The sequence below is a fragment of the Ixodes scapularis genome, unplaced genomic scaffold (genome assembly GCF_016920785.2).
Source record: "Ixodes scapularis isolate PalLabHiFi unplaced genomic scaffold, ASM1692078v2 PGA_scaffold13__105_contigs__length_92229423, whole genome shotgun sequence".
In the NCBI taxonomy this organism is placed as follows: Eukaryota; Metazoa; Arthropoda; class Arachnida; order Ixodida; family Ixodidae; genus Ixodes; species Ixodes scapularis.
Genome location: NW_024609839.1, coordinates 20,643,234 through 20,669,658, shown reverse-complemented (window position 1 = coordinate 20,669,658; position 26,425 = coordinate 20,643,234). Strand labels below are relative to the sequence as shown.

At 46.4% G+C, this 26,425-nt stretch overlaps 1 long non-coding RNA gene across 2 annotated transcripts in view; it reads left to right on the top strand.

Moving 5' to 3' along the window:
• The window catches only part of LOC120843488, a 51,243-nt gene extending 25,052 nt beyond the window's left edge, over window positions 1-26,191 (top strand). For both annotated transcript variants that reach the window (XR_005716197.2, XR_005716198.1), the window contains exons 5-6: window positions 18,439-18,504; window positions 26,069-26,191. This is a non-coding gene — a long non-coding RNA (uncharacterized LOC120843488). The remainder of the gene's footprint in view (window positions 1-18,438; window positions 18,505-26,068) is intronic.
• The last annotated feature ends 234 nt before the right edge of the window (window positions 26,192-26,425 follow it).

Below are 26,425 nucleotides of genomic sequence, written 5' to 3'. Positions count from 1 at the left end.
AGTTTTTCCCTACTTTCACAGATTCTTGCACAACATCAATACACTAGCCAACAGGTTGAACGTTAGAATATCCTTTCGCACAGGCTATTGGCTGGTCCAGATGGCCCCCTTTGCTTCAACACAGGTTTTGTGAAGCACAAAAAACATGATGTTGAGTGTGTGTCAGGAATTGTGTACAAGGTACTTCTTGATTGTAACCTGTGTTATATCAGGCAAACTGAAGGTTGTGTAAAGGACCACTTATCAGAACACAAACGTTGTACAAAACATAAAGACAGATACACTGAAGTATATCAAAAATGTAGTTGAATGCAACAATCGCGTACCGCTTTGCCGTACGGAAGTGCTTCTGCAGAATTGCCAGGAAACATTTATCACAAGCGCTTGATAAAATAATTGTTAACATTACAAAAACACCGGAGCATTGTTAAAAAGACTTCGTTTTGTGTAGGCTCTGAACTACGACGGGTTCCTCGGTTTTGAGTGATGATGACATTGAAGGTCTTTGTTGAAGTGGTCAAGGAGAGTGGGTGTCGTGGCCTTCTGAGTTTCGTTTTGTGCTGCCGAACAAAGATGCTCCGGCGAAGAATGAGGTTGTAGCGTTCACTTCGCGAAAGTTTAGCGGTGGAAGAAGAGGTGTTTGTCCCGACGTCTTTTGCTTTCTTGTAGTGGTCCCTTAAGCCGCGGCCACACAGCCCATTCACAATACAAAATACTGGCTGCAGACACGACTCACCGCAATATCCATAGTGCGAATGCTGCCTGCCAAGTTTTGTCTTAGACTCATTGCCAGCAGTGTGATCCCGTCTTTGGGATTCAGTTCTAAAACCTCATGTTTTGCTTGCTATCGGTGCCTAGGCCGGTATCGCTTGCCTCTGTTTCACCATCAAACGTTCGGTCAAGATCCGCCAGGTGTAAGGAAGCGGCGTCATTTATCGCACTTGAGAGCCGAAGGGTAGCGTCCTGTTGCTCTTGCCCCCAACGCCACTTTTCTCCTTTGCGCAAAAGCAGATTCAAGTGGTTAGCGAACTCGGCGCAGTGTGGGATAAGTTGGCGATACAGTCCAGTCATTCGTAGTTAACGTTGTAAGCTTCTGACACTGTGTGGCTGCGGGTGCTCGTTATCGCAAGCAGCTTGTCCTGGTTCGGACGGAGAACTCCGTTGTCCGCTACGAAACTAAGAATGTTGCTCTACGGAGAAGCGATTTGCGTTTTTCTAGGGTGATCAGTCAAGCCGGCAGATTGCAATTGTTTGAGGACAATTTCAAGATGTAAAGGTGTTCCTTGAAAACCTGGGAAAAAAACAACGGCATCAGGCATGTATGCTATCGCAAACTTGTACGTCTTGTCACCGAGAACGATGCCCATTAGGGGCTGAAAACTAGCGGGCTAGTTCGAAGGGTTGATAGAAAGGCGAGTGGACTTTAACGACCCTCTGTGACTAGGGATGCGAGGGCGCAGAAAAAAACCTGAAAATTGAGGGGGAAAACTGTTGTTTTAAGTGTTTAGCCCCGACATAGTATTCGAAAAAAAAACACACACCAAAACCCCAGTTTCTCAAGTATTAACTAACCAATTAAGCACATTTTCGCAAGAACGTTAAACCTGATATCACTGACCCAATCAAAAGGAAAAATAGTCTTTACCCACCGCTGAATTGAGTTTCGTCGGCAGAGCAGGCGGAAATTTAATTCGGCTATGCTCAGCATAATACACCTTTCAGCCCCTAAGAAAACAAAACAGCGCGACAACGGGGAAAGTGAGGGAACAGAAGCACCTCGGGTTGTCTGGCACCTCGACCCGTCGTTGCACCGTTTTCATCGAATCGGAAATCGCTGAAATATTCCGGTATGTGGACAATTTTGCAAACATGATGACGGGTGCCTAAATACCATTTTGAGGGGTTCCAACAGTGTTGCGTGGGCCTCAACTTCACGCATGAGCTGCCCATAAGGAGAACCATCAAATATCTTGATTTGGCATTAGAATTAAAAAAAGACATGTATGCTGGAGCTATCAAGCTCGATCGGGTAAAGGGTTCCTTCCCTTCAACCAAGAGCATTCCAAAACCGTAAAGCAGGCAGTAGCCACCACAGCCCTGTCATCCAGCCTAAAAAAGTCCTGTGAACATCAAATCACTCGAAGCTTCCACACACAAGTATCCAGACTTCAGGTTGCTGGCAACCCCCCACAAATATTGGCCTCCATATGCGAAAGAAGAGGCCTAAACATCAAGGAGGCTAACGACCATATTGACTCCACGACACAAAAAAGACACGTAAACCTTTTGCTGTGGTCCCGTATATCCATCGGATCACACATAGATTAAAAAAGAATGCGAGCCGACAAGAAATACAAGTGGTGTGCTCGGCTCCGAATAAAGCTTATTCGATGTGCCGTAAAGTCAACCAGGCACAAGTCAACAAAACAACTGTATGCGGCACCAATCACAAGACCAAATACGCCACGTGTGAAAAGGAAGTCATTTACAACATTCCCTTTGCATGCAGGCGTTGCTACATCGGTCAAACGGGGCGCTGCATTAATGACAGAACACGGGAACATGCGAACAATTAAAAAAAAATAATCTTGACGACAGAAGGAAACCTAGCCGCACATTGTCGCGCATGCTCGTGCAAGGCCAACCTCGAGCATGTCACCATCTTGGGGCGCAACAGAAACCAGTTTGCTCGCGAGGTGCTGGAGACTTTGGCCATAGAAGCTAAAGAAGAGGAGTGCGTTAGTTAACCATCAGTCTCCCTGGCCAAAAAAAGAGGAAATGTTCCTGCGAGGCGACAGCACTTCTAACAAGTAAAAAATCGACGAGAATGCATAAGCTAGTGGATGGAGAGTCTCTCATGAAGTACCGAACGCAGAAATAAATGACGAAGAAAAATAGAACAAACAAGCTAGTTGTAGAGGAAGAAGATTTATTAAACAATTGGTAGTCCAGCGGTTGAAATCGCATTTTTTCTCTTATCCTTTGTATGAATGGTTGCATTTGTATGTTCAGCTGGTTTCGCCCAAATATGAATCACCAACAAGCTCAACTTTTCCCCGTCGTAAGTCATATGAACAAAGCAACTTTAACGCTGTCACCGGCAAAACCAGTGAGTTTAGAAAAAGCATTGAGCACGAGGTGTCTTTTTTTCAAAATCTTTTTAACGCCCCCCCCCCCCTTTTATTCATAAGTACTGACTCATTCCTTTATTGATACTTTCAGCCCATTGTGCTATCACAGGAGTGGGTATACAAAAATAAAAGATGAAAGTAACCACCATACAAAGAGTAATTAAACAAGACAGTGGATTGCACAACACCGCTTTGTACATTTAAAAGCGCACAAGAAAAAAGTTACAAAACTGAAAGCAGCACAGGTATTAACATTTCACAAGAAAGCAGAAACTTGGTCCGTATTTGTACAAGTATGGCTTTGCAGGACTGTCACATTGGACAATGTTATGTATACTTTCTAAAAAGGCATTAAGGGATGCTCACGAGACAGCAGAATCAAGCAACATATTCCACTCTTTGGTGGTTCTAGGGAAAAAACTGAATTTAAAACAATCATTTCGTGCAGATGGGTTCCGAATGAGCATGCTATGGCGATGCCTTGAGGATTTGTTAGTGCTGGTTTCGAAGTAAATTGATTTGTTGTTCTTTATAAAGTTATGTATAATTTGGACAAGGAATTTCAATCTTTCGTACTTAGTCCGCGATTCCAAAGTTGGGAAAATTGCGAGTTCACGCAGTTTTGGAGGAGAAAATGCTTGGCCGAATTTGTTAAAGATGAACCTGGAAGCAAGTCGCTGGATTTTTTTTCAAATTTATGGCAATTCGTTACAGTATGTGGATCCCATACAACTTTCGCGTACTCAATAATCCGTCTTATCAGGGCTGTATAAGCCAGGCTTCTTCTTTCCGGAGTTGCACTAGTAAGGTTTCGCCTGAGGCACCATTGTGCATTGTTGGCCTTAAGACAAACTTTATCAATGTAGGTATTACAACGTAGGTCACGTGTAATAACTAAACCTAGGTACTTATGTTCTTTTACTCTTTGAAATCTGACGCCGTCAATGTGATAGTAGTATGCTAAAATATTTTTTCTTTAGATACTGATATAACGACTGGTTTTTCAAGATTTAAAACCATCTGCCAATTATCAAACCAGTGTTGAATTTTTTGTACATTACAATTTCATTCGTCCTGGTCATCTGGAGTTTTTATCTTATGGTATATCGCACAGTCATCTGCAAATGGTCTGATTGGAACGGTTTTGTCTTTATGCAGTTCATTTATGAATGCTAAAAACAAAAGGGGACCCAAAACACTCCTTTGGGGACCCTGAAGATACCGGTGAAAGTCTAGACTTGTGTCTCTTAACTTCTACACACTGTTCTCTCGAAGAAGATACGACGAAAAGCACTCTGTGGCGGCTAGATTTTTAAAAATGACGTCATTTTCAGTAATAGCTTAGAGTGCGACACTTTATCAAACGCTTTCGCGAAGTCAAAAACACTACGTTAGTTTGACCGCGAGAATTAATTGTATAAGAAAGGTCATATACACTTTTGATAAGTTGGGTTGCGGTGGAAAGTCCTTTCCGGAAGCCTTGCAGGGATCCCATCCCACGTTGGCCCTCGACCTTTCCGGTTTGGTCTATCTGCCCCCACACTCAAATGTGTTTGAGACCGCTGGCCTAGGCGATATAAAACACCATTGAGCCGGCTAAAAGAGATGGGATGGTTGCGAGTCTATAGGTCGAGAGACGTACATCCCTCTATAGCCGGCTAATGCAGATTCAAAGGTTGGAGGCCTGTGGCTTTGGTGGCATCAAGCGCCATTAAGTCGTCTAAAGAAAATTTCATGGTTTAATATTAACCAACTTTGACCAGTATAAATCCAATATCGGAAAGCCATTGACTCTGAGAGTCCAATATTGGCCAACGTGGCTCCAATATTGGAAGACATATGGCTCAGTTTGGCCATTGTTGGGCCATTGTTGGGCCATTCTTTGCCACATCAAATCTAATGTTGGCCCAATACTGTGTGCTGTCTGGGGAATCTCTCACCGTGATCGCGTTGAGTTTTCGGTAATCCACGCAGAGGCGCGCGGAGCCGTCTTTTTTTGGTGGCAAGACTGCGGGGGAGGCCCTTGGAGCCCGGGACTCTGAAACAGCTCCGGTGTCCAGCATCTCCTGTAGAAAGGCGTCCAGGAGGGCTCGCTTGAGGACGCTGAGAGGTCTCGGGTTGCACCGCAAAAGCCTGGCGTCACAAGTCCCAATGCGATGCAGCAGCACGTTGGCCTTGCCCGGGACTTCCGTTAACATCCTTGTGTTCGGCCGCAAGATGGTCTCCAGCTGCCGCTTCTGCACGCTGGCAACTGGACACTCCTGCAGAGTCTCGGACGCCGGCAGGTTGGGCAGCAGCAGGTTGCGCTGCGAAGTGGGCTTGTAGGGGTGGCCCGGTGATGCAGTACTTTCGCCGGATAAAGGGAGTGCCTGAGTGGCTCTGACACAAAGCGTCTCTCTATGGATGCCCCAATGGCCGGTTAGAATTCCAGCCGAGGTGCCCGCAATCTGACGGAGGCTTATTGCGGAGGAGGCAGCGTGTAATTGAGCTTCCGGTTGCACTTCACAAGGTCTCGTCGAAATTAGTCCTCAATTCTCCACTGGGGCAGGCCAGTTGACCCTCGCTGGTATGGCACGTAAAGCTCCCAAATTTTGATTTGTGGAAAAGTGGTGATGTCAGGCTGGTTGCCCAGCCGGTAGACGCCAGAAGCAAAATGGAGCGAAATATTTCGCCTGCGATAACGTCTCGGTCCAAGATAATAAAAACGGTCAATCTGGGAAGATGAAAAACCCTGACGCCTTTTTTCTTCGTTAAAAATATTCGGAGCCTTATGGCGCCTGCTGCGCTAAGCGGTGATCCGGACGCTAATTGCAAAAGCGTACTCGAAGAACGAAGTATTACTTCCTTTCTTTTCCATCGCTCGAAAACGACGTCTCCTAGAAGTAGAATTTCCGAAACGGTGTCGGCCAGTGAAGCAAAAGGCACGTCAAGAAACAAATTGTCATGCGTGGGTTGATATCCTGCTCCGTAGGTCCGAATCGACAGACAGAAGGGAGCATTGCTGACGACTCACAGCTATTGAGGCTGGCCGCGGCCTTCCGCGGTTAGAGCTCCAAATTCAGTGTCACTGGCCTCTATGATTTCTCTGGCTCTGCTCACGGGGACGACGGTATGGGCACTGGTTGCGGAACGAGCCACGCTGTCCGCAATTGAAGCAGGCGTCCAACTGTCGTCGCTGTCTCACGTTGGCCCGTTTACTCCCTCGTCGCCAGTTGCCTCTTGGCTCTGCTGGTGCTTTCCCACGTTGCAGCCGCCTCTCAGCTGACGTTAGGGCCTTCCGGCCATTGATGGCCTCCCAAAGGGTCAGACAGCTGGCTTTCGCCGTAAGAAAACTGCAGGCGACCTTTTTCAAGGTTTCGCGGCCCCCGCTACATGCTTCCACCCATGTGCGGGTATCGGGGGGACCAAACCAAGGTGCTTGTGGATTCCCCTGATTGGGAATTTAACCTTTCGGTAATCCCACCCGGTGCGTACAGACCAGGCCTGTTGTAGGGGGCGAAGGCGCCGGCTTTTTTAGGCGGGCGCCGCGAGCCGGAAGGGCGCGGTCAATAGGATTCCAGTGGTGGGCCGTAAGGTAACTTCTATCGCTTATGCCTGCTTTTGTTGTTCCTGAAAGTGCGCGTTCAGTCTCGCCCCAGCGCTCGATCCTGCGGTTTCGCCGACTTCGACGCCCGCGACGCTCTGTTATTATCTTTTGTGCTCTTTTATTTTTGGCACAAGTTCGCCACATTAAACGTTTATTTCTTCCTGTTTATCTATGGTTTTTGGTCACCAACCCTGACATTTACCAACCAACACCGAAGAGAACGCGCCGAAGACCTCCTTCAAGCGAGGGTTCAGGGCCCTAATGAGAGCGTCGTTAGCTTTGTCGAAGATGTTCTTCGACTGAGCAGCCGCGCGGATCCTGACGCCCCAGAAAAAAAGAAGCTAAAGATCCTAATGCGGGGCGTGAAAGAAAACATCTTCGGGGGCCTCGTGCGGAGCCCGCCTACCACTGTCCAAGGTTTCATCACTGAGGCCACCAACATCAAACGTGCCCTTCCCGCACGGGCCTCGCACTACCAGAGACGTCCCGGCTTCGTTGCCCTCCAGACGTCCAGCTGCAACAGCCCGGACCTCCGCGAGATTATCCGGGACGTCGTGCGGGAGGAAGTCAGGAAGCTGCTACCTGCTGCCACAAGCCCGGCTAAGCCCTCAGTTGCCGAAATTGTCCGGGACGAAATTCATCAGGCGGTGCAGCCAGAAGTTCTCGTCGGCGCTACTCCCGAACCGCCCACGCTGAGTTGCGCCCCACTTACCCGACGACCATCGCCCCCAGCTCACCAGTATACGACGCCACCCCGACGTGAGCCTCCAGTGCCGCAGTATTCCCGACGCCAAGAAGATCGGGCGCATGTCCGCCCAGAACAAGCTGCGCCGCGAAAGACCGACGTGTGGAGGACGGCAGATCGACACTCGCTCTGCTACCACTGCGGGGAAGCCGACCACATCTACCAGAGCTGCCCCTACCGTCGACTTGGGCTGCGCGGTTTCCACCCAAACGACCCGCGGCCCCGGTATGGTGAACGCCCTCGGGAGGTCGACGAGTACCTGCGACGACCTCAGTCCCCCGAGCCTGCGTCCCGCCGAGAGTTCCGATCGCCTTCGCCACGACGTCCAGCCTCGCCGATGCACCGACCCCGACGTGAAAGCCTGTCGCCCCCCGCTCCTCGCCGGGGAAACTAGGCGCGGCAACCCCTGGAGGTGAAGTTGCCGAAGACGACCGACGCAAAGAGCCTCCAAGAACGACGGAGCGCTCCCACTCTCCCGACGCTACGCATGACAACGACGCTCCTGCTTCGGTGTCCAACAGCCTTAACGTTGTTATCGACGGCCTCGACTCATCGGCACTCGTGGACACCGGAGCAGACTACCCTGTCTTGAGTGGGAGGCTCTCCCGCCGCCTTCGAAAAGTCATGGCGCCGTGGGATGGACCACAAATAAGAACCGCCGGAGGGCACCTGATTACACCAGTCGGGAGATGCACCGCTCGCGTCGAGATTCACTGCGAAACATGCCCTGTGAAGTTCGTCGTTCTGCAAGACTGCTCGAGGGACGTCATTCTCGGGATGGACTTCCTGTGTGAATACGGTGCCATCATCGACCTTGCGGACAACAAGCTGACGCTTCGGAAGCCTGTCCTATCGGTGGAAAATTCCAAACCGACAGCTGCAGTGCAAGTCCTCGCCAGCCACATAAACCTGCCACCACTGTCGAGTGTCTTTGTGCCCGTCGGGACCGAAGGAGCCACCTGCGGTGTAGCACTGCTGGAAGGAAGCGTCCAACTTCTCCTCGGACGAGGGATTGGCATTGCAAGAGGCGTAACCGAGCTCCAGGATGGGCGTACCGTAGCCCTTGTCACCAACTTCCGTCAAGAGTCGCAGCACCTTACAAAGGGTACAGCTGTGAGCTACGTCGAGGAAATTCAAGACTCAGCCGCGATAGCCGTAATCTCAGAAGACGCCTCTCCGACACTGAACAAGACAGTCACGTCCTCAGAGCTCGACATCGACCCGTCCCTCCCAGCCCCACAACGACGACAACTTTGTGACCTTCTCGCCGACTTCAGTGAGTGCTTCCCCGCGTCGTCGAAGGTGCGCCAAACGACGCTTGCGAAACATCGGATTATTACTGATGACGACGCACTCCCTGTGCGTCGGCCGCCGTACAGGGTCTCCGTGAAAGGAAGGGAAGCCATTCAGCAGCAGGTACAAGAAATGCTCGACGACGACATTGTCCAGCCCTCAAGCAGTCCGTGGGCTTCACCGGTAGTCTTGGTGAAAAAGAAAGACGGGACTCTTAGGTCCTGCGTGGACTATCGCCGACTGAACGCCGTAACAAAAAAAGGACGTCTACCTGCTGCCACGCATCGACGACACCCTGGACCGGCTGCACCACGCCCGATACTTTTCGTCGATGGACTTGAAGAGCGGGTACTGGCAGATTGAGGTCGACGAACGAGATCGTGAGAAGACAGCATTCGTCTCGCCGGATGGACTGTATGAGTTTAAAGTAATGCCGTTCGGGCTGTGCACAGCGCCGGCGACCTTCCAGCGCGTTATGGACACCGTCCTTACCGGCTTGAAATGGCAAAGCTGTCTCGTCTACCTCGACGATGTTGTGGTGTTCGCAAGCGAATTCGACGAGCACCTGAGACGACTGCGAGCCGTGCTACAGGCCTTCAAGGCTGCTGGGTTGACCCTCAAGCCTTCCAAGTGTCGGTTCGCCTATGGTGAGCTGAAATTCTTGGACCACGTCGTGACCCTACTGAAAAAAAGTATATGAATCTATATAAGAACTGATATGAAATATCTCAAAACTGATATGCGACATATGAAACTGATATGAAATATCCAAAAACTGATATGCGATATAAGAACTGATATGAAATACCCAAAAACTAATATGCGACATATAAGAACTGATATGCAACATATGCCAACTGATATGAAATATCCAAAAACTGATATGCGATATAAGAACTGATATGAAATACCCAAAAACTGATATGCGACATATAAGAGCTGATATGCAACATTTGCCAACTGATATGAATGTGTCCAATAAACATATAAGAAATAAATTCATATAAGTTTCTTCAGTATACGACGTGCCGCGCGGGAAAGCAAACACGTGACTTGGAACCGCAGTGGAGCGGCTTGATTTACTGGCTTTCAAATAATTACGGCATGAGCGTTTACTTTTTATTAGGAGATTCGTCCCCTGAGCCGTTCTAAATACTCTCAGAGGTACGACATTACTGAAAAAAATCCAACACGCTGAAAATATTATTTATTGCGTAGGAGGTCACCGAAAAACTTCGTACTTACAAAACGACCTGTATAAAAGGCGGAAACGCAGAGCTCCGAAGTAGTTATTGGGTGTGCTGTTGTATTCATGTTTGTTGTGCCGTGTATGTGTATATGCCCTCAATGTATTTGTTCAACTGATGCTAGTGGTATGCGTAATGTATCTACATGGTGGCGTGAGTAAATAAATATATTTTTGCAGCACATGAATTGGGCGGTACCTAGCGCCACCTAGCCTAGTGTAACTGATATGCGGCATAGGAAACTGATATGAAATAATAAGTTCTGATATGAAAAAGGTGTCCAATAAACATATCAGAAAAAAATTCATATAATTTTTTTTACTAGGGGAGTGCTCAGGGTGTAAGCCCTGATCCCGCAAAGACGTCCGCTGTCGCCGAGGTCCCGAAGCCATCGGACAAGAAGACCGTTCGAAGATTCCTTGGGCTGTGCGCCTATTACAGACGTTTCGTTCGTGACTTTGCGCAAATTTCTGCACCGCTGACGCATCTGACGAAAGACGACGTGCAGTTCCAATGGGGAGAGGAGCAAGAGCAAGCGTTCGGCGAACTCAAGCGAAGGCTCCAGTCGCCCCCTATCCTCGGACATTTTGACCAGTCGGCAGAGACTGAAATCCACACGGACGCCAGCAATACCGGTCTCGGTGCGGTACTCGTTCAGCGACAAGAAGGGGCAGAGAGAGTAATCGCTTACGCAAGCCGGGCACCGTCTAAGTCAGAACAAAATTATTCAACGACCGACAAAGAATGTCTTGCTGTCGTCTGGGCCATAACCAAGTTCCGCCCTTACTTGTATGGGATCCCGTTTCGCGTGGTCACAGACCACCACGCCCTCTGCTGGCTCGCAAACCTCAAGGATCCGTCCGGACGCCTCGCCCGCTGGAGCCTTCGACTGCAGGAATTCGACGTAACCATTGTGCATAAGTCCGGCCGCAAGCATAATGACGCTGACTGTTTGTCTAGGGCTCCAGTCAAACCTCCAATCTCCGGCGCCGACGACGATGACGACTCCCGTTTTGTAGGCGCAGTTAACGCTACCGACATGAGGGCACTGCAACGCGACGACGCGGAACTTAGCACTGTGATCAACCACCTCGAAGGTCGAGGAGGCTCTGTCCCACGGGTCTTTTCTCGGGACCTACCGAGCTTTGCCCTGCGGGGAGGCGTGCTCTTCAGAAAGAATTTCGGAACCAGCGAAACTCCCTGGCATACCATCCGCAGACCAACGGGTTGACGGAGCGGCTCAACAAAACAATCGCCGACATGGTCTCTATGTACGTCGACGTGAAGCACAAGACCTGGGACGAAGTGCTGCCCTACGTCATGTTCGCCTACAACACAGCAGTGCAAGAGACCACAGGAGTGACGGCTTTCCAGCTGGTGTATGGCCGGGCAGTGACGGCTATGCTAGACTCTATGCTGCCGCACGAGTCAGTCGACGACGGGAGCGATGACGCCCAGGTGGTTGCTCAACGGACAGAAGACGTCCGCCAGCTAGCCAGACTACGAATTCAAGACCAGCAACATGTCGACGCCGGCCGCTACAATCTTCGCCGGCGTGACGCCCACTTTCAACCCGGAGACCGGGTATGGGTCTGGACACCAATACGGCGCCGCGGTCTCAGCGAGAAGCTTCTCAAGCGCTACTTTGGACCCTACAAGGTTCTTCGCCGTCTCGGGGACTTAAACTACGAGGTTCTTCCCGACGGAACTAGACCATCAAGACGACGCCAACCACGACCCGAAGTAGTCCACGTCGTGCGCCTTAAGCCGTATTACGAACGATAGAACTTTGAACTCTCGTCAAACCGTGAACTGTGACTCACGATTCTGCTATCCTTTTGTTGTTGCTTTGTGTTTTATGTTGCATCGGGACGATGCACTTTTAAAGGGGGGATAATGCCGCGCGCAGGGCTGAGAAAGCAACGCTCGATCACGAACCTCTAGAAAGTTCTCGTTTATTCTTGTTCCAGACTTAACTTCTATCGCTTATCCCTGCTTTTGTTGTTCCCGAAAGTGCGCGTTCAGTCTCGCCCCAGCGCTCGATCCTGCCGCTTCGCCAACTTCGACGCCCGCGACGCTCTGTTATTATCTTTCGTTTTCTTGTATTTTTTGGCACAAGTTCGCCACATTAAACGTTTATTTCTTCCTGTTTATCTATTGTTTTGGTCACCACCCGCGACAATATTAGTTAATTGTGCTAAACCAATATACATTAAAACAACGTGGAAAAGTACCAGCATGAGACCTCTATAATACAGTGAGGAATATAACTAATATATTGATTTTTTTATTACTACAATGTTGGGATTGGAAACATGGAAGGAGCCAACATATATATCAATATAGATAAGCGTCGCGTTACAAAATTTATTTTTATTTTAACATTTGCTACAATCGAGAGTTCAATGAATCCTGCACTACAATCCTCACCTGTATTCAGAACTGGTGTACTGGATCCTAGCTGGGAGAGAGCTTTTGTACTTTTTTAATATTATTTCTGTTTACATTGTTGAGCATTGTTGAGGGATTATCTTTCAATGTTATATATCGTGCAGTCACATAACAAGTGAGTGATGGTTTCGTCACATGCGCAACCTGGACACTTTGATATTCTTGCGTGTCCCATTTTCTACATTAAAGACTGCGCATAGGCGACACCCAGTCGTAGTCGGTGTTTGACAGGCTCGTGCCGAGGAAGGTCTCGTGAAATCTGTAATAAGAGGCAAGGGCCCAGTCCACTGAGACGAGCATAATAATAGGATTCGTCATGCCACCGCTTCTTCGTTGCTTTGATTTCGCCATGATTAATTAAAGGCCTCATATCGTTCCGACAATACGGTATTGTAAGAGTTGCCTGTAAGGTGTTGGCTGACTTCGCTCCCGTCCGCACCTGTCGCCTCGTTGCCAGGTAACCCTCAGGGACAGTCGTTCCAACGTATTATATGGAAGCACTGAATACCTTGGGGGGAAGCCTTGGCAAAAAAAAAAAAAAAAAAAAAAAAAGACAACAAAGATTAGGCAACAAACTTAAACCGGACTATAAAAAAGTTTGAGCACTTCTTATTTTAACTGCATTCTAGCGATACCCGGAATTACAAGAAAGCATTAACATGAATTGGTTTTTGACGCAATATACATGAAAACATCGAATACAGGATTATTTTTTTTTTGCAGAAAATGGATTTGTTAGTTTCAGTAGCCATATCGTTAAGGAGGCATTTACAATATTCAATAAACATAGCAAAAGGAGAGTATTGGAATATATTTGTGGGCGGCCGAATAGAAGTGCAATTTTTAAGCAGTGATTGTGGCGAAAAGAAACGTGCAAGGCAGATTTACATAAGGCGAGCATGAACAATAGCGTGTTGAAATGAAACTCGCAAAAGTTTTAACACGAGGGAAATTGCGAGGTAATCAAGGTTAGAAATCGCCTTGAATTCCGATATGCATGCTTTTGTGGACTGATTCTAATGAATGAAGCAGGGGGCTTTGTTTTGTATGGACTCTTGTTTATTTATGAGATATTGCTGTTGGAGGGGGCATATTGTGTTGGCATATACTAGTTTAGATCGGACGACCGTTTTATATGCAGTCTGTTGTACGTTCTGTTGTGCTAAGTAACAATGTCTCCTAAGAAATCAGTGTTATTGGTGCTTTGATAACAAAGTTAATGAAGTGAGCGTGCTAAGTAAGACCTTTGATGAAAGTGATACCTAGGTACTTATGTGAAGGAACAAATTAATTAGAAGCGGTAAAAATAGAGTAGACAGAAAAGTAGTCCTAAGAACAATAAATAAATTAGCTTGATGTTAAAAACATACTGTTTATTTGTCATTGTAAGAATTCCATCAATGTATCAATGCCACGTTGAAGAATCTCTGAGTTGCTAAGATAGGAAGATCAGCGGTATGAAACGCTGTTGTCTGCAAAAACATCAAAAGTGACGAGATTAGTGAACGTAGGTCATTTATGTAGGCGAGAAACAGAAGCTGTGCCAAGACGCTGCCCTTGGGAACTTCAGATTTCACCGTGTTGGCGGGGTATGAGGTACCATCTACAAAAAAAGAGTGCTCACGATTAGTAAGAAATGATAAAATGCAACTGACAACATGAATATTAAAATTTTGTTGAGAAGTTTATTGAAGTAAACGTTAATGAGGAACACAGTACCAAATGCGTTAGCTAAAGCAATAAAAATGGCATGCACATTACTAGAGTCATTGGAGGTATTATGCACGTATGTTACAAATTAAAACAGCGGAATTCACAAGAAATGTTTTCTAAAGCCAGGTCGGTGAGCGTGAAAATATGTGGAGTTATTAAGGTAGTCAATGGTTTCATAGTAGATGACGTGCTCTAATACTTACGATAAGATGCTTACAAGAAAGCTGTAATTAGATGGATAGTTGCAATCTCTAGATTTATACATGGGGATGAATATATCATTTGTGTTTTTTCCCAGGATCGAGCAGGTGCTTGCGGGCATAAACTGACTTTTGCGTATTCATACCTTTCGGCGACGGTGGTACCGCGGTGTGAAGATAGCGCTCCCTAGCTCTTGGATGATCACTTAATCGGGAGAGTCCTCGCTTACACTTTCCTAACGTGAACGCATAAGTGGAGGCTTCTATATCTCCCGTATTTAAAAAATTAGGATTAGTGACGCGTCGCAGACCCGACCTCGTACTACTGTTTCACGACGATCATACAAATGACAACTATTTTGCGCCTCCTATAAGCCTAGAAAGTTGAGAATCATCTTCGCTCGTTTAAACTTTCTGTCCTTCTAGCTTAGGAGCGATGAAAAAGAATCGCTGCTTTGATTTTTGTTCAATTGAGACGCACTACAATGGGTATTTGTTCACCATTTTGAAATTCACCCACCCGATGCCCGTTTTCGATCAAACTATAGTTTGATCGAAAACGTGCATCGGGTGGGTGAATTTTTTTCCCGTAAGTAGAGTGCAGGGAATTCGGAACTCTGGGTACATTCAGTGACTCTAGAGAGTCACTGAATGTACCCAGAGTACCGAAGTTTATTCATTCTACTTACCGGAAGTCAATCCCGCAGAATCTTGTTCTTACTGGCTGGTTTAGCTCGTGGCGGAAGTGATCACTTGGCCATTTTGGGGATGGGGCCAAAACAACAAAGAAACACATATAAAACGTTTACGCGTAACAACGCATACTCAAGGTTGGGAGCTCTGGTCATCGATGAGTTAGGACCCAACGAAAGATGCTTCGATTTTCTCGAGTTTTCTTTCTTTATATATACCAAGGAGCCGCTCATCTGGTTCACCAAAGAAAATTGCCTGTTCGCTTGCTCGCTCGGGTTGCGCTGGTGCTGTTTCGAAATTTGCGCCTCACACGCTACGACTAACACTCAACTTCGGTGTGTTCCGATGCAAGAGAGAGAGAGAGAGACGACACAGCAAGGGAGGACGAGGAAAGTGGATTGAAGAGCTCGCACGAGAACGAAGGCTACATTGCACTCGCGTCGCTTCGACCGCACAGGGCAGCGCCATATTGGGGATGGGCTGGAGGACGACTGCTGCCTTGCGGCTGCGGTCTCAAACGAAGCTCGGTAGCTTCGGTACTCTGGGAACATGCAGTGACTCTAGATCAAGCTATATTCCAGTGGTACACGCAGAGCCCCGGAAACAAGCTTGGGAGCTGTACGTTCAGACTAGTGTAATGTTTCAGTTGGGTTGTACGGTAAGCCAAAAAACAAAAAAAAACATAAAATGCTTTCTCGGACAGTTTTTGGGGTCATTGTTAGTTTAGCAAATTATGTTGGTATTTTTAGAATTTTCATAAGGTGCGACTTTAAGTTGGTTCGCGTCATTTTTAGCTCATTGACCATCTAAGTTCTTGATCTAACTTAGCTATCATTGTGTTAATCGCGGCGATCGCGTTCATCAGCTTTTTTTTTGTTTTAGTTTAATGTTTTGAGTTACCTGAAGAAGCTTGTTCTCCTCGGCTTCTAATCTAGTCAGAAAGGCAATTATATCGTTCTCGGTTTCAAATGCACGGCTCAAATTAGCTACTGCCAAATCTTTGAGGCCTAGATTCGTTCGAATATCACCAGCGGACAAGGAAGTATCTGAATGCCAGCAAGAACACCACATGTATAACCAAACACAAATTTAAAAAAAAAAAATAGTTTGCAGGACTAGCAGGCAAGGCATCTCAAACAGGAAAACTTTATCGTATTGGAATTTTGAGTGCGATAGGTAACTGACATCGATCAGTATAAGGGCACATCCTTCCGGTACCAACCCCGAGTGGTGTGAAGCCGGTCGAAGAGACATCTTTCCGGTGAAGGCGAACTTTTCGGGTCGCCAGGGCGTGTTGGCACGCATTTCACATCGCTTTGTTTACGGCTAGAGAGACGAGTGGGGTTCAGGGTTTAGGTGAGCACCCCTCAGTGATGCACGCGTTGATCTTCGGTCAATGCCCGGATTTGCTCATCCGATTTGCGTAAGGAATATGAAAGCCGGCTCTTGTTTAACACGTTAATCACTCAAGAGTGTTTGCCTAAACCTTGAACTCTACTCCCTTTACCTCTCGCCGTAAACCAGGCAATTGGACATCCATGGAAACGAGCAAATCAAATGTACAATATTGTCCCGTTCAATCACTTCACAAAGCTTTTCCGAATACGTCACCCGCTGCAGGAAAACAAGAGGTAGCGACATCTCTCCTTCTCCTTCTCTACTGTTTTCTCTTTCTTTCTTTTTATTTATTTATTTATTTATTTATTTATTTTTTTGCTACGTGCGCGCAGTTTAGAGAAAACAAGGAGAACCAGCAGACGACGGCCGTATCATCTTCATGCATTCAGGGAGCACAATCGTTCTCGTTACGTATTTGCATGGGCAGGTTGCTCATACACCCGACCGAGGTGCCCGCAATATGACGGAGGCTTATTCCGGAGAAGGCGCCGTGTAACCGAGCTTTCGGTTGCACGTCAGAAGATCCCCAGGTGGTCGAAATTAATCCTCAGTCCTCCGCAGGGGCGTGCCAGATGCCCGTCGTAGGTTTGACACGTAAAACCCCCAAATTTGACTTTAGGTTGCTCATACATACTCATAGTCTGTAGTGCCAAGCAAATGTTTAACAACAAGAAATAAATAATGAAACGTGCCGGCCGCGCTTTCAACGTTGGAATGAAGCTTACAGAACGGAGGAGTACCACGTGGTTCTCAAGAGCGTTGTCAGCTACCGTCGCCGTAAGTCAGTAAAGAACATGTTTCTTTTTATGTTTGATTTGCACGGCTCTAAAGGGTTAGTGTGCTGCGAATAAGTCAAAAGCTTCGTGATATTTAGCCCCACCTAATCTATACGGCGAGAAATCCTCGATCCTGCGATCTTCCACGAGCCCAACGACTACAAGCGTGAATTTGAGTCGCTGCTGTCTCCGCGCTAAAAAGAGCTGGAAAAACTATGGGAATCATGCCGTAGATAAACATTGATAACCTATCGGTAGTCACGACGCCGTACTGTACAGCCATTCTCCACAAATAAACATCTGCTGCACGCGCTAATTTATGTAAAAAAAACAGGGCCGATCATGACACATTTTCAAGCGATGTATTCCATAGATTCGTTTCTGATGCATTTCATAGACCTCGATTACATTGATTGCTAAGTAGCAATTAAGATATCCAACTCAAGCTTCCTTAATTACCAGAATGGAAAATAATGCATTTAAATTGAAAGGGCAACCTACCCTTAAAATTAAAATATGTCGCACGTATTCATTTCCAAATTGACACGAACTATCGTAAAGGAGACATCATTGAAATGTCAGCTCTTTTACATATGCCAAGATAAAATATTTACATTATCAGAGACAACAGAAGAAATGTTATTGAAAGGGATCACTCTACACCATTTTAATGGGCAATTTATAAAAATCAGTTATAAAAGGGCTCGCACTAGACAGTTTTCCCAACAGAGGAAGTACCCCAAATAAATTATTGAAAGGCCGCATACTAGATGCAATGTATGTATACAACACTAATATGTACAAATATGTGCAAGATTGAATATATAGAAGAGGTTAAGATATTAATGAAGCAAGAAACAAACTTTACATGAAAGTTAATACTCTAATAAACATGGAGTAAAATAGAGGAAACACAATACTAAGTCATCAAACAAGTCGGGATCTGACCGTCGTAAAGGGAACCCCGCGTAGCTGGTGCAGCCAACGAGGAGACACGGCCAAACCTCCTGGATTCTTAATGGCGGCCAAAGGGGTGGAGCTCTAGAGAAGGGCACGTGTCATACACCGGCCAACCGCTGAGCTCGGCGGAGAGATCAAAGCTGGTCGCTACTTTCGCAATATAGGGGGGCTCTATTCAGACGTGACTAATCATAAGGTGGCCGCCCGTGGCCTATTAATTCATTGATCTCTACATCATTGTGCAGGGAAATCTTGCAAAATCCACGCCGACTGCTGCAAGGATTTGGTTTGTGAAAGTGGATCTTGCCAGGGTAAGTATAACTAAGGTCGTACGTAACCTTGGATAATTCCCATCGTGAAAACACTGTCCAACTTAAATTAAGCATAGTTGTAAACCATGACTGGGGATAATAACAAGGGACAAAACACAGAACGACACGGGCGACGTCTTGATAAATATAAACCCGAGACAGGGGTTACTGAGAAGGGACAAAACACGGAACGACAGTGACAAAGTGTTCTTCAGTGTTCTGTGTTTTGTCCCTTGCCAGTATCGCCAATCTCGGGTTTACAACTATGCTGAATTTACACCAGCTAGCCTGCACACTCACCATTGCCTCATGACCTAAATTAGTCCGAGCAGCAGCTCTTTGCTGAAAGGAAACCTTGCTGGGATAATTTTGACATAACTCTGCATGTGTAAATGTATGGATTCTGCTGCGTAGAGAGAACTATCGGCACCTCACCCCCAAAGCCGTACAATGAAGCCATTTGGCTTATACAGATTCGAACGCGAGTCATCGCGAGATTCGTGCTTCGAATGCCGCATGGAAATCAGTTCAAAAAGAAACTTGGTACGCGGCATTCGAACTAAAGATGGTGCGGTGACTCGTATTTGCAGACTGTCTTTTGTATGATGAACGAGTAGTGTGACCACGGCTTAAAAAAGAACCCAAAATACTAAACCCTCATTTCCCGATAATAATCTAAACATACACACACACTCCTTAGTCCTGAGACATCTCGTAAGGGCATTCAGTATTTTAAATAAGTAAATATCCAATTACCAGGATACATCCAACACACATATAGAGCTGCTAGAACGCCTGGACCTACCATGTTGTCATTGTGATTATTATACCCCCCTCACATAAAATAGTAAGACGGGATCGTGAGGGACGTGGTGGAGGCGTAGCTATAATAGCAAAGAAAGAAGTTCATATCATTAGGCTTGAAAACATTCCGGAACACGAAAGCATTCGCTGTGAAATCCGTTATCGAAATATTTCTATTTTATTTGGAGTCGTTTACAGACCGCCCAATAGTCCTGTATCATATATTGAATTGCTGGCAAACTATCTGGATCGCATGCTCACGCCTAATAAAAAATGTGTGCTCACTGGCGACTTTAACCTACCTGAGATTGACTGGAATGCGTTAGCTATCTCGGGCTATCATGACGTCGAGTGCGCACGCCTGCTTCTTGATTATGTCTTTTTCCACGATCTTAAACAGATAGTCAGTGTTCCCACTCGAGTCGCAGAGACAACTCAGTTAATCGTAGACCTTATCTTTATCAGGGATTATCCCGGTGACCGTACAGTGTCTGCCGCAGATAGAATCGCCGATCACAAACTGGTTAATCTAAATTTGATTATCAAAAAAAAGAAACCAAAAAAACACCAACGCCCCTACTTAAGACTTACATTGATTTTTGAGCTGCAGACCATGAATCAGTTCTTGATTGTTTACATTTTTCTTTCATGAATTTTGAGCGTATCGATGACGTCTCTCTTCTATGGAAAACGTTCAAAAGCCTCGTCACGTCCTGCATAAATCAGTTTGTTCCGATCCGTCGAAAACCAATCAGAAAACACAATCCATGGATTAACCGTTAGATTATTCACCTTTAGAGGCGTGTCAAACGCAAACGAAAGGCAAAAATTAAAAATAGCTCGGAGCTAAACGTCCTCAATGATGAATTACTCAGTAAAATACTCATCGCATGTGATAAAGTTTATGGGCAAACTCTTACTTCCTTTTTATTACAATCACCTCAACAATTTTGGCGTTTTCTCTCTGATACTAGTGAACGAGTCGAACAACTAAGAATTAATGGTATTGTGTCAACTAACGGTAAAGAAATTGCAAATGAGTTCAATGCCAGTTTTCACAGAGCGTTTACTACACCCGATTCCCTTTTGATTGAGAACGACAATTATGCCGCTTCATCCGCTTCTGTTAAAATGCGAGATGTGGTGCTCAGTCATGGGGGCATATTTTCGCTTTTGTTGAATATCAATGTAAAGAAATCATGCGCTGCTGATGTTATACCTAATTCCTTTCTTCATCGCTACTCGGAAGTAGTCTCCGAGTACTCTTACGTGCTTTTCAGTGCCTCACTTAATCAGTGTTCCTTACCAGCAGATTGGCTAACGGCTAGAGTAGTTCCAGTATTTAAATCAGGTGACAAATTAGACGCCGGAAATTACAGACCTATTTCTTTAATAAGCACATGTTGCAAGTTACTTGAGCACATATTCGCTAGCCATATATCTCGTTACCTAGAGTCGACAAATTTTTTTGACAAGAACCAACACGGGTTTCGTAGAAACGTTTCCACAACGACTCAGCTAATATCTGTAGTCCACGATTTTGCAGCCGCGATGGACAATCGTCACCAAATCGACGCAATTTTTTTAGATCTATCTAAGGCGTTCGATCGCGTGCCTCACAATCTGCTCATTGATAGATTGAAAGAGGCAGGACTTCCTGATAGGCTGGTTCGTTGGATACAGGCCTATCTACAAAACCGCTCTCAATTTGTTGAACGTGATGGCTCTAAATCTGATAATCTACAGGTCTTGTCGGGTGCACCACAGGGCTCCGTGCTCGCACCGTTACTTTTTTTATTTATATTAACAATCTTTCCAAAAGTATTAATGAATGTGTTAGTGTAAAATTGTTCGCGGATGACTGCGTAATGTATAGTCTTGTCAAAAGTTCTTCCTGTCAGACTACATTGAATGAAAACCTGTGTAAACTTGCGGACTGGTGCGACCTCCAGATAATAAAAATTAACTTCTCTAAAACCGTCTCAAAGACATTGACTACATAAAAAGCCCCTTTCTTACATTTACCATATTGGCAACCAGTGCATTCAAGAAGTTTCCTCTGTGAAATACTTAGGTCTAACAATTAAAAACAACCTAAAATGGGACCAGCACATCAACAACATATGTGCCAAAGCGTTCAAAACGCTATGCTTTCTTCGAAGAAAACTCAAAGGGTGTCACTCGGCTGTGAAACTTGTAGCTTATCGTTCTCTTGTTCGCCCAGTTCTAGAGTACGCTTCTATTGTGTGGGACCCGTATTTTGTGAAATACATTGCGGAGGTGGAGCGGATCCAACGTCTTGCTGCAAGATTCATCCTATCTGACTACCGCGCTTCATCATCAGTAACTAACTTGTTAAAGCAGCTTGACCTCGAGCTGCTCCACCTTCGCCGACAAAACTCTAGGCTGAAATTTCTTTACTTACTTTATAACAATTCATCTGGTCTATCAAGTGACACTTATCTTCGCCCTGTGCCACAAAGGTCAGCTCGACTAAATCACTCCAAAGTCATATGCCCACACTATGCCAGAACTAACCTTTTTCAGACGTCATTTTTCCCTAACACAATTCAACAATGGAACTGTTTGCCGTCATTAGTTGTGGAATGTACTGATGTCAACCAATTCGAACATTTATTGACTAAACTCCTTTTGTAACCCTCCCCTGCTTGGGCAGCTCCGCTGCCTGCTGTATATGTAAATAAATAAATAAACCACGACAATAGAAATTGCTATTACTGATTTTAGTGGTTTGCCTTTGAAGCTCCACTGCATGCTACTGCTTTTGATGCGAAAGCTCCCAAGGACAATGGTTTAGAAAACGGTTTTCTCTTACAAGTGACTATTTCGATGTGTACCGTTAGAATATTTCGAAAAATTATTTCGACGTCTGTGACGTCACTTTTGTAAAACGTCGAAATAGCGGCTTTATGATTTCGAAGTCCCTCGTCTATGCAGCCGTCGCATTGGTAGCCGTTTCAGGTAGCCGTTTCGAGGTTTCGTTCTGTTTACTTTTTGATGAAATCGTCGCTGTTGCGTTGACGTGTTGACGAAGCCATGTGTCGCGTGCCCAAGAGGTTTCGGTCTTAGGTGCAGTGACAATGTCTTATTCAACGCGTGTGTGGGACTGGCTCGAGAGTTGATCCTTTCGGACGTGACACTCCCGGTGGCGGTGCTCTGAGCTCTCGCACGTCATTTCTGCGCGCGTCTCAAATAAAAATTTCGAATTTAAGACAGAGGCGAGCTGCATAGCCCTCAGTCTTCCCTGAATGTAATAAATTTAAGTGCGTACATTATCTGACACTGAGAAATTTGGCACGCTTTTTGTGCCTTTACATCGTGCGAGCGCATCTTCGTACCGTTGCAGTCTCTCTTTACATCTGGCTTCCACCGTTTTCAACCAGGTTTCGTGAGTTCGTTGTTTAGTTTAGATTTCCTGTTTGGTTCGTGTATAGCGAGCGGGTTAAACACGAAACGATCGAAATCTTCAACAGGAGGTTGTAAATGAAGACACTGCCTCTTTGACGTCTCTTGACCGGTGCGGACAGAAAAAGGTGCGGCGCGTTTGTACGAGTATCTCGTACAACCGCGCCGCAGTTGATTGAAAGATGCGTGTATCACGCATCTTTCAATCAACCGCAGATTTTATAAAGCGACATTCAGCGCCATTGTTTGTGGAAAACACGTGAAATAAATTTTGAGAAGCAACAGTGCCGCATTCTGTAATGTTAGGCACAAACAAGCAAAGGTTACTTGCGGTCTTTGTTGATGCTGTAGTTTGATAAGTTTTTTTTTTTTTTTGCATTGTACAATAATTAACACATTATAAAAACTGCAGTAGACTGCGTATTTGTGTTCGGAAAATGCGTGTTGAATTCGATGCCGCCTGCAAAGAAGGCGATATTTGTTTGACCGCCACATTCGGCCACTTTCCAGTCCGAACTGTGAAGCCCCAAATATCCCAAAGTTTTAGTGGGATATGAGAAGAAGGAGAACTATTTTCAAGAGGGACGTCAGTAGGATTTTTTTTTAATTACCACGTCTCAAAGGAGTGGCGTCACAGACGTTAAAATAATATCTTTAATTATTTTGTACGTGAATGTCGAAATATTCACTACATTTTCTATGCCGTACTTGTAACAAATAGGAGAAGTGGAACTCTATTGAATACGTACGATGCACCTTAAGGGCATCTGATTTCTCTCTACGTTTTACTGATTAGGAATTTAGAACGGGAATAGGTGTTTTTTGTTGCATACCTAATAGAAATGCTATACACAATACGAAAAAAAGCTGAAGCACTTAAAACATAAAAAAAAAAAAAAACTGAGTGAGGTGCGGCTTACCATAGCGTAACTTCTGAATTAGATAATTGCACGAAAACTGGACGGTAGCTAGCGTAAACAACTTTTAGTTTTAACATCTGGGAGAGAGAGAGAGAAAACGTTTATTGAAACAACAGGAACGGGGTAGGGGAGAAAAGAGTCAGGAGCTGTGGGCGGCCATCCTATTCCGGTAGGCCGCGTGCCGCGGCTGCCATCCTCGCCCGAGAGATCCGGGCCTCCTGGTCTTCGAGCTGGCTGCTCTGCAACACGCACTCCCACTGCTCAAGGGTAGGGGATCTGGGTGGTGGAGGGTTGGTGGGGCACGTCCAGACGAGATGAGCTGTGGTGCTGGGCTCATCGCATTGGGGGCAGTTCAGTGGGTAGTTAGCAGGAGAGATGTGGTGGAGATGGAGGTGATTGTAATACGTGTTGGTTTGAAGTCGGCGCCAGATGCGGGCGTCAGCGGTAGAAAGGGAAGGGTGTGGAGGGGGATAGGTGCGTCAGGTTGCTCTGTAGTGGTAGAGGATGTCAGCGTATGTTTGGGAGAGGGGCGTAAGGGAGTTGGCAATGCTGGCTGCGTTGTTGGCTTCTTCTGGGAATGCCCGGTGAAGGAGAGGTCGGGCGGTGGCGTGTGCCACCTCGTTCCCAGGGAGGGCAGTGTGGCTGGGTGTCCACACTATGCGGGCATGAGGGAGGGTGGGGCATTGAGTAAGGATGGCCAGGGTAAGAGCTGAGACTCGTCCGAGTGCAAAGCGACGGCAGGCAGCTTGTGAGTCAGACATTATTGTTATGCTGGGACTCGTGGCTTGGGTCATTGCGAGGGCAATGGCTGCTTCTTCGGCCGTGGTAGTAGACGCTCTGTGCAGACGGTTGCTGAGGTGAGGAAGGCATTGTCGATGCGGGCAACAGTAGCGACGTGAGCTGGTCGTTGAGGATAGGGAGAGGCGTCTGTATAGAGGGTGGTCGGGTCGCTGCCGTATTTTCTGATGAGGAGGCGGGTGCGATGCTGACGACGGCCGGCGTTGTATGTAGGGTGCATATGACGCGGAATGGGAAGGACATGGATGTTGCGTCGCATTGACGGAGGTATGCGTTGTGGCGAGTACGGAGTTTGTACCACCTTCCGGCCTAGCGTTTTGAGCAAATGACGACTGGCGGGTGTGAGTTGTAGGCGCTGCAGTTGGTTTTGGAGATGGGCTTCAATAATCTCCGAGAGGGTCTTGTGTAGACCCAGTTTCAATAAGCGGTCGGTAGAAGTGAAGGTAGGCAGGCCGAGGGCTGTCTTATAAGATTTGCGGATTAGGACATCAATCTTGGCATGTTCTTGTGGTTTTAAAGTAAGATAGGGTGCCCCGTAGGTGATGCGGCTGATCAGCATTGCTTGAAGGATGCGGGAGTTATCTGTTTCCTTGAGTCCGTGTCGGCGAGAGCATATTCGTTGAATTAGGTGTGTAAGTTGGGAGACTGTCTGTATAAGTTTGGGGAGATACGCGGCCCCGGAGCCGTCGTGGTGGTAGTGAACTCCTAGGATGCGGAGGGTCTTGACGGTGGGGATGGCTTGCCCGTTGAGAGAAAGGGAAGGGTCCGGGGTAGGGTTTGGTGGGCGGCCCCGGGTTCGTGCTCGGAGGACGAGTAAGGCGGATTTTGATGGGGCGCAGCAGAGACCACAGGTTTGGAGATATTGGAGCGTAGTGTCGATTGCCTGTTGAAGACTGTCTTGCTGTTGTCCGGGAGAGCCTGTGTTGGACCCTATGGTAATTTACATTTTTAGTAAGGAGCGCCGTTTGGGAAATTGCCTGCGCTTTCAAATGGAGAGCAGCCCAACATACGTCCGCCCCTTAGAACACGTTGACACTGAGCCGTTGCAGCATTTTCAATACTTCGTATGCCCCACGCTACCGATACTCAAAAAGAATAACAAAAAAAAAAAAAAGACAAAATACGCACAAATATAGGGGATGACAATGTTGGTCGGGCCTTCGGTGGCCTTCGGAAATGGCGGCATAAGGAAACAAGGTGATGAGAGAAGGCCTAGGAAAGCGCAGGAGCTTACTGGAAAAAAGTCCATTGCCTCAGGTAATGGCCGAACCTGTTCACCGCGTCTTCTCTGTCAAAGACATGGTGACTTCATCGTAGCAACCTCTCTGAGCGCAGTGAGAGGCGAGCAACAGTCAGTTGACATGTACGATGACGTCATTTCCGCTTCATTTTCTTCTTCCTTCTTCTTTTACACTTGGCTGGCAGCACAGGGCGGAGCTACGATAGAAGTACATTTTGCGGAAAAGTGGCTCTTACGAAAGGCATGAAATATATACACAGATTATGTTTAAGGCGATTACAATTAGATTTACAAGTTTACAACTTTTTTTTCTAATCCGGCTATAGCTTTGGTTTTCCTGTACCTAAATTCGACCTTTACATTTATGTTTCCACAGTTCCCTGAACTGAAATGGACTGCGGCGCCAGTGCTACAAATGCTACAATGAGGAAGATTGGGATGCTTCCAAGAAACGCTACGGTCTTGTAATCTCAGATTAAATAAACAATTACGCACCTCATCGCTCTACTTTGCAGTCCTGTTCGCTCTGCTTTCATTCAGTTGCCTGCAAAATATAAATCCTTATGGTAGCGGCAATTTCCCTATCACTTTAGAATTCAGACTCATGCTGCTCCAGTGTTTACACGGTACTCAACTTTGTGGGTCCGACAAGACGAACTGCTCAGTTTTAATCGAGTCTTTATTTTCTTTTGAATTTTATACGATCTCTGTATTGGCGATATACTACACCACC